This window comes from Salmo salar, chromosome 10 (assembly GCF_965601325.2).
Source record: "Salmo salar chromosome 10, fSalSal1, whole genome shotgun sequence".
Lineage (NCBI taxonomy): Eukaryota > Metazoa > Chordata > Actinopteri > Salmoniformes > Salmonidae > Salmo > Salmo salar.
The window spans coordinates 43,777,140-43,786,423 of record NC_138300.1 but is presented as its reverse complement, the minus strand read 5'-3'; positions in this window follow the sequence as shown (position 1 = coordinate 43,786,423).

Sequence of the window (9,284 nt, the reverse complement as noted above, 5' to 3'; positions counted from 1 at the left end):
CCATTTTGAATTCAGGCTGTAACAACAAAATAAGGAAAAAAGTCAAGGGGTATGAATACTTTCTGAAAGTTTTGATTTGATTTATTAGGATCCCCATTAGCCGATGCCAGTCGACGCCAATGACGACAGCTAGTATTACTGTGGTCTGACACAACAAAAAAGACGTTACAGACAAAAGACCTTACAATTTACATACATTGAACCCATGTGTGGTGTTCATGTTTTTGTTATTCACCCAATGTTCGCAGGTCTGATGGACCCACAACATTATTGGGTTTTTAAAACAATACAGCCATAACAGTTTAAGTAAAAATACTTAATACTTAGATGTTTACTTATATCAATTACAAGCAATACAGACAGCATAGACCATTAATATTTGCCATTTACCTCTGCTAGATCACATTTATCAATAAAAGCGCTATTCGTTTTAGTAAACAAAAATCAATTATAATCAAGACATGGGTGGAATGAATCATGTTTATCTTTAACAAATATAAATAAAACAAGGTTTTCATCACTATTGATGTTTATTGCTTTGAACTGAGAAAATCGGAAGGACACATTTTATATACAGTATTTTATGGAAATGAGAAATGGCCCCATTGAACACAAATTAAGGCCAGTCTACACACACCATGAGGGACAGAAATTTACTGTGTGTGTGTAGCAAATGTATTTCTTGCACTTGATGCATGTGTAGTGTGTCTTCCTGTCCTTCTTGGGTTCACACACATCGCAGCGCTTCTTCTTGTGGCTACTGGCTGCAATCTAGATCTAGATGATGAAAACACTTAGTTCAGGAATTTTCCTCACATCTCACTCACTCACTCACATATATAATTATATCCTCCCGATTCCTGCTTACAAGCTAAAATTAAAGCAGGAAGCACCAGTGACTCGGTCTACAAAAAGTGGTCAGATGAAGCAGATGCTAAACTACAAGACTGTTTTGCTAGCACAGACTAGAATATGTCCGGGATTCTTCCGATGGCATTGAGGAGTACACCACATTGGTCTCTGGCCTGGCTTCAACAATAAGTGCATCGATGACGTCGTCCCCACAGTGACCATACGTACATACCCGAACCAGAAGCCATGGATTACAGGCAACATCCACACTGAGCTAAAGGGTAGAGCTGCCGCTTTCAAGTAGCGGGACTCTAACCCGGAAGCTTATAAGAAATCCTGCTATGCCCTCAGACGAACCATTAAACAGGCAAAGCGCCTGTGGGCCAGACGGTTTACCAGGATGTGTGCTCCGGGCATGTGCTGACCAATTGGCAGGTGTCTTCACTGACATTTTTAACATGTCCCTGATTGAGTCTGTAATACCAACATTCTTCAAGCAGACCATCATAGTCCCTGTGCCCAAGAGCACTAAGGTAACTTGCCTAAATGACTACAGACCTGTAGCACTCACGTCCGTAGCAATGAAGTGCTTTGAAAGGCTGGTAATGGCTCACATTAACACCATTATCCCAGAAACCCTAGACCCACTCAAATTTGTATACTGCTCAAACAGATCCACAGATGATGCAATCTCTATCGCACTCCACACTGCCATTTCCCACCTGGACAAAAGGAACACCTACGTGAGAATGCAATTAATTGACTACAGCTAAGCGTTCAACAGCATAGTACCCTCAAAGCTCATCACTAAGCTAAGGATCCTGGAACTAAACACCTCCCTCTGCAACTGGATCCTGGACTTCCTGATGGGCCGCCGCCCCAAGTGGTGAGGGTAGGTAGCAACACGTCTGCCACGCTAATCCTCAACACCGGAGCCCCTCAGGGGTGCGTGGTGAGTCCCCCCCTGTACTCCCTGTTCACCCACAATTGGATGGCCAGGCACGATTCCAACACCATCATTAAGTTTGCAGACGACACAACAGCGGTAGGCCTGATCACCGACAATGACTTGACAGCCTATAGGGAGGAGGTCAGAGACCTGGGCGGGTGGTGCCAGATTAACAACCTATCCCTCAATGTAATCAAGACAAAAGAGATGATTGTGAACTACAGGAAAAGGAGGACCGAGCACGCCCCCATTCTCATCGATGGGGCTGTAGTGCGGCAGGTTGAGAGCTTCAAGTTCCTTGGTGTCCACATCACCAACAAACTAGAATGGTCCAAACACACCCAGACAGTCATTAAGAGCACACAACAATTTTCTGGATGGTGTCTGGGATGAACAGTTCAAAAAAATACTTTATGTCCTGCATATCCGCATCGGCCCTGGTTGCATCCTTATCACATTGGCAGCCATGTGGGTTGGCTCATTCCTTGGGCAAACAAATTTCAAATTTGTTTGACGTCCATATTTCTCCTCCTGCAGCCTGCTGATGAGCTGGTTGCTGATGGGCTGGTCCTGGGGCTGTCTGAAGGTCAATCTCATCCTCTTCTTCCAACTCACTGTCAGAATTCGAATTGACAGAGACATGATCCTCATATTCGGAAAATTATTAATCTCAAAGTAAAAGACGCTCCTTCTACACTAGCTTCTCTCTCTGCAAAAAAAATGTCTAAGGCCCTCTGAGCAGAGATCATTTTTGCCATACTGAATGATCGTGGTAAGGAGCCACACACGCGAAGCTATTTATTTGTTGTGTCACTCCTACTGATTTTTTCTTTTATTTTTTTACAATGTATCGAAATAATGTATTGTAATAACATTGTGCAGGTTCCCGCAAGACATTGTGTAGCTTCACACACTACATTTACATTTACATTTACGTCATTTAGCAGACGCTCTTATCCAGAGCGACTTACAAATTGGTGCATTCACCTTATGATATCCAGTGGAACAACCACTTTACAATAGTACATCTATATATTTTTGGGGGGAGGGGGGTTAGAAGGATTACTTAAAGAGGTATTCCTTAAAGAGGTGGGGTTTCAGGTGTCTCCGGAAGGTGGTGATTGACTCCGCTGTCATGGCATCGTGAGGGAGCTTGTTCCACCATTGGGGTGCCAGAGCAGCGAACAGTTTTGACTGGGCTGAGCGGGAACTGTGCTTCCGCAGAGGTAGGGAGGCGAGCAGGCCAGAGGTGGATGAACGCAGTGCCCTTCTTTGGGTGTAGGGACTGATCAGAGCCTGAAGGTACGGAGGTGCCGTTCCCCTCACAGCTCCGTAGGCAAGCACCATGGTCTTGTAGCAGATGCGAGCTTCAACTGGAAGCCAGTGGAGTGTGCGGAGGAGCGGGGTGACGTGAGAGAACTTGGGAAGGTTGAACACCAGACGGGCTGCGGCGTTCTGGATAAGTTGTAGGGGTTTGATGGCACAGGCAGGGAGCCCCGCCAACAGCGAGTTTCAGTAATCCAGACGGGAGATGACAAGTGCCTGGATTAGGACCTGCGCCGCTTCCTGTGTGAGGCAGGGTCGTACTCTGCGAATGTTGTAGGGCATGAACCTACAGGATCGGGTCACCGCCTTGATGTTAGCGGAGAACGACAGGGTGTTGTCCAGGGTCACGCCAAGGCTCTTAGCACTCTGGGAGGAGGACACAATGGAGTTGTCAACCGCGATGGCGAGATCATGGAACGGGCAGTCCTTCCCCGGGAGGAAGAGCAGCTCCGTCTTGCCGAGGTTCAGGTTGTTGATCCGTCATCCACACTGATATGTCTGCCAGACATGCAGAGATGCGATTCGCCACCTGGTTATCAGAAGGGGGAAAGGAGAAGATTAATTGTGTGTCGTCTGCGTAGCAATGATAGGAGAGACCATGTGAGGATATGACAGAGCCAAGTGACTTGGTGTATAGCGAGAATAGGAGAGGACCTAGAACTGAGCCCTGGGGGACACCAGTGGTGAGAGCACATGGTGCGGAGATGGATTCTCTCCATGCCACCTGGTAGGAGCGACCTGTCAGGTAGGACGCAATCCAAGAGTGAGCCGCGCCGGAGATGCCCAACTCGGAGAGGGTGGAGAGGAGGATCTGATGGTTCACAGTATCAAAGGCAGCAGATAGGTCTAGAAGGATGAGAGCAGAGGAGAGAGAGTTAGCTTTAGCAGTGCGGAGAGCCTCCGTGACACAGAGAAGAGCAGTCTCAGTTGAATGACCAGTCTTGAAACCTGACTGATTTGGATCAAGAAGGTCATTCTGAGAGAGATAGCAAGAGAGCTGGCCAAGGACAGCACGCTCAAGAGTTTTGGAAAGGAAAGAAAGAAGGGATACTGGTCTGTAGTTGTTGACATCGGAGGGATCGAGTGTAGGTTTTTTGAGAAGGGGTGCAACTCTCGCTCTCTTGAAGACGGAAGGGACGTAGCCAGCGGTCAAGGATGAGTTGATGAGCGAAGTGAGGTAAGGGAGAAGGTCTCCGGAAATGGTCTGGAGAAGAGAGGAGGGGATAGGGTCAAGCGGGCAGGTTGTTGGGCGGCCGGCTGTCACAAGTCGCAAGATTTCATCTGGAGAGAGAGGGGAGAAAGAGCTCAAAGCATAGGGTAGGGCAATGTGAGCAGGACCAGCGGTGTCGTTTGACTTAACAAACAAGGATCGGATGTCGTCAACCTTCTTTTCAAAATGGTTGACAAAGTCGTCCGCAGAGAGGGAGGAGGGGGGGAGGGGGAGGAGGATTCAGGAGGGAGGAGAAGGTGGCAAAGAGCTTCCTAGGGTTAGAGGCAGATGCTTGGAATTTAGAGTGGTAGAAAGTGGCTTTAGCAGCAGAAACAGAGGAAGAAAATGTGGAGAGGAGGGAGTGAAAAGATGCCAGGTCCGCAGGGAGGCTAGTTTTCCTCCATTTCCGCTTGGCGGCCCGGAGCCCTGTTCTGTGAGCTCGCAATGAGTCGTCAAGCCACGGAGCAGGAGGGGAGGACCGAGCCGGCTGGGAGGATAGGGGACATAGAGAGTCAAAGGATGCAGAAAGGGAGGAGAGGAGGGTTGAGGAGGCAGAATCAGGAGATTGGTTGGAGAAGGATTGAGCAGAGGGAAGAGATGATAGGATGGAAGAGGAGAGAGTAGCAGGAGAGAGAGAGCGAAGGTTGCGACGGCGCAATACCATCTGAGTAGGGGCAGAGTGAGTAGTGTTGGAGGAGAGCGAGAGGGAATAGGATACAGGGTAGTGGTCGGAGACTTAGAGGGGAGTTGCAATGAGATTGGTAGAAGAACAGCATCTAGTAAAGATGAGGTCAAGCGTATTGCCTGCCTTGTGAGTAGGGGGGACGGTGAGAGGGTGAGGCCAAAAGAGGAGAGGAGTGGAAAGAAGGAGGCAGAGAGAAATGAGTCAAAGGTAGACCTAGGGAGGTTAAAGTCACCCAGAATTGTGAGGGGTGAGCCATCCTCAGGAAAGGAATTTATCAAGGCGTCAAGCTCATTGATGAACTCTCCAAGGGAACCTGGAGGGCAATAAATGATAAGGATGTTAAGCTTGAATGGGCTAGTGATTGTGACAGCATGGAATTCAAAGGAGGAGATAGGCAGATGGGTCAGGGGAGAAAGAGAGAATGTCCACTTGGGAGAGATGAGGATTCCAGTCCCGCCACCCCGCTGACCAGATGCTCTCGGGGTATGCGAGAACACGTGGTCAGACGAGGAGAGAGCAGTAGGAGTAGCAGTGTTTTCTGTGGTAATCCATGTTTCCGTCAGCGCCAAGAAGTCGAGGGACTGGAGGGTAACATAGGCTGAAATTAACTCTGCCTTGTTGGCCGCAGACCGGCAGTTCCAGAGGCTGCCGGAGACCTGGAACTCCACGTGGGTCGTGCACGCTGGGACCACCAGGTTAGAGTGGCAGCGGCCATGCGGTGTGAAGCGTTTGTGTGGCCTGTGCAGAGAGGAGAGAACAGGGATAGACAGACACATAGTTGACAGGCTACAGGAGAGGCTACGCTAATGCAAAGGAGATTGTAAAGAAAATTAACTAAACAACTGGGGAAGCCGAGAGAGCAGGGCCTCCCTCACTAACCATTCGCTGAAACACTCAAATATAACTATTCCAATTTCCACTTAGAAATTATAATTGATGTAAACTACAGTGGTTCAATGTTTCCAGGAATAGGCTCAAACTTAGTTTATTCAGCTAGATAACTTGGTACAGTATTCTTCCGTGAAACCCACCCAGTGCACCGTGTCTTATGACGCCGTAGCTAACTAGCATGCTAGCATCCAATAACACACGGTTAGCACCAATACTTGGTTACAACAAACTATCAATGGATCATTCGTGTCCGTGTCTAGTTCCTTTCATAACACAGAAGTAATTAAACGTTGGCTAGCTAACACAAAGTCAGTCCTGCTAGCTACACAAGTGGACTACACAACTCGAAAGCTTACGTTGCAAAAATCTTATTGACAAAAATTATACAGTACTGCTAGCTGGTAGAGTTGGCTAGCTAGCAGTGGCTGCGTTTACCTTTATCTTTGATACAAAGACAACTATGTAGCTAGCTAACATTACACTAATCAAATCGTTCCATTGTAATGTATTTCGTTTCTACAGTACCGCTAGTTGGTAAAGTTGGCTAGCTAGCAGTGGCTGTGGTGTTGTGATGTTGACGCCATTTGGAAAACGGCGTGAACAAACGAATACAGCTGGCTAGCTGGCTAGCTAACCTTGTTAGTTTCTCAAAGTTAGTTTCTCAAAGCTACGCCTACAGCTTTAGCTACACCTTTATCCTTGATGCAAAGACAACTATGTAGCTAACTAGCTAACATTACACTAATCAAATCGTTCCGTTGTAATGTAAGGAATGTTAGGAAATGTAATATTACCCGCGGAGCGAAGAACAGCACGACTACTCACTCCAGCATCCGGAAGGGTAAAGAGTGGGAGAAAAGTGGCAGACAGGCAGACAGGCAGGGAGACAGACAGGTTCTTAGTGCTATGTTGAAACAGCAGGCCCAAGGAGGAGGAAGAAACAGGGAAGGCACACAGCAAAGTTTTTTGTTTCATTTTTACTACACACACACCTTTCCACACTTTTATTTCCCTCGGGTTCAGTGGCCCCGAACACCACATATGTAATATAAATGTGTAGGGGGTTGCACTCAATGAAAATGTATTGTTTTACATGCTCTTCACAGAAAATGAGCCAAGGCCAATGAGTCTCAAGTTGAAAAAAATTATTAATTGTATCATTTTTCTTTTAGTAAACTTTGAAAATGGGTCCCACAGACATGAACACCACACAAGGGTTAAAAACATGAACATGTCAGTACACACACAACAAGTAGGTCACATGGGGGAGAGGCGTTGTGCTGTGAGGTGTTGCTTTATTTGTTTTTTGAAACCAGGTTTGCTGTTCACTTGCGCTATATAAGATGAAAGGGAGTTCCATAAACTTATGGCTTTGTATAATACTGCATGTTTCCTTGAATTTATAATGGACCAGTGAACTGTGAAAAGACCCCGTGTGGCATGCCTGGTGGGGCAAGTCTGTTTGTCAGTGCTGTGTATAAGTTGACTATGTAAACAATTTGGAATTTCCAACACATTAATGTTTCTTATAAAAACAAGAAGTGACACAGTCAGTCTCTCCTCAACTCTTAGCAAAGAGAGACCGGCATGCATAGGATTGATATTAGCCGTCTGATTACAATGAAAAGCAAGACCTGACACTCTGTTCTGGGCAGCTGCAGCTTAACTAAGTTTTTATTTGCAGAAATTGACCATATGATTGGATAATAATCAAAGTAAGATATAACTAGAACCTGCAGGACTTGCTTTGTGGAGCGTGGTGTCAAAAACTCAGAGGATCTTTTTATTATGGACAGACCTCTCCCCATCATTACAACCATTGAATCTGTATGTTTTGAGTTTACAATTTAAAGTAACACCAAGTAATTTAGTCTCCTCAACTTGTTCAACAGCCACACCATTCATTACCAGATTCAGCTGAGGTCTAGAACTTAAGGAATGATTTGTACCACATACAATCCTCTTAGTTTTAGAGATGTTCAGGACCAGTTTATTACTGGCCACCCATTCCAAAACGGACTGCAACTCTTTGTTAAGGGTTTCAGTGACTTCATTAGCTGTGGTTGCTGATGCGTATATGGTTGAATCATCAGCATACATGGACACACATGCTCTGTTTAATGCCAGTGGCAGGTCATTGGTAAAAATAGAAAAGAGTAGAGGGCCTAGAGAGCTGTCCTGCGGAATACCACACTTTACATGTTTGACAGAGAAGTTTCCATTAAAGAAAACCCTCTGAGTTCTATTAGATAAATAGCTCTGAATCCACGATATGGCAGAGGTCGAAAAGCCAGAACACATATGTTTTCTCAACATCAGGTCACGGTCAATAATATCAAAGGCTGCACTGAAATCTAACAGTACAGCTCCCACAGTCTTCTTATTATCAATTTCTTTCAACCAATCGTCAGTCATATATGTGTCAGTGCAGTACATGTGCAGTGCATGAAGGCACTGCATGTAGACAACAACAACATCTCCTAATGCAGTAGAACTACAGTAGTTTTTGACAGTCAAAACCTTTGTAGCCTCTGCATGCGAGCATGTCCATCATCCTACTCCAGCTGATATGATTATATGTGGGGACATAGCGTGTGGCAGGGCTTTGTAACTCATAATGGTTTCCTGTAATGTATGCCTACCATGACGTTGAAAGCTCCTGAGAGCAGCCTGGGAATGGGGATTATGACTATGAGAGAGAGAGAGAGAAGCAGTTGGTTGGACAATCATAACCAACAACCGTCATACATACACTGACACAGTCTAAACAAGCAAGAGCTAGTTTCCTGGTGGTGGGGTTGTGTGTCTGTGGATGTGTCTATGTGTGTGTGCATGCCTGTGTCACCAGGCTGGTGTGTGTATGTGTATGTGAGCGTGAGCGTGTGTGTGTGTGTGTGTGTGTGTGTGTGTGTGTGTGTGTGTGTGTGTGTGTGTGTGTGTGTGTGTGTGTGGTGTGTGTGTGTGTGTGTGTGTGTGTGTGTGTGTGTGTGTGTGTGTGTGTGTGTGTGTGTGTGTGTGTGTGTGTGTGCGCGTGTGTGTGTGTGTGTGTGCGTGTGTGTGTGTGTGTGGTAAGTGTGAGCTTTGGGTGACCGGTAACAAGATTTAAACAAGCCAGCTAGTTCCAGAATATCATATGGTAGATTGTTCTTCACACAAAATGTTTTACTTTATACAAAACTCGATCTCCCGGGCAACAATTGATTTAACACCTCTGTGACAGGATATTTCTCTCCCTGCAGCTCTCACCTATTCAGCAGCTCTTTCTGACGACAATCCTAGACATATTATTTTTGTGTGACCTTTTGTGAGACTGAAAGACTCCAGACTCGGTCTCAACCTGTAAGTCTTTATTGAAGACTCATTTCTTCAGT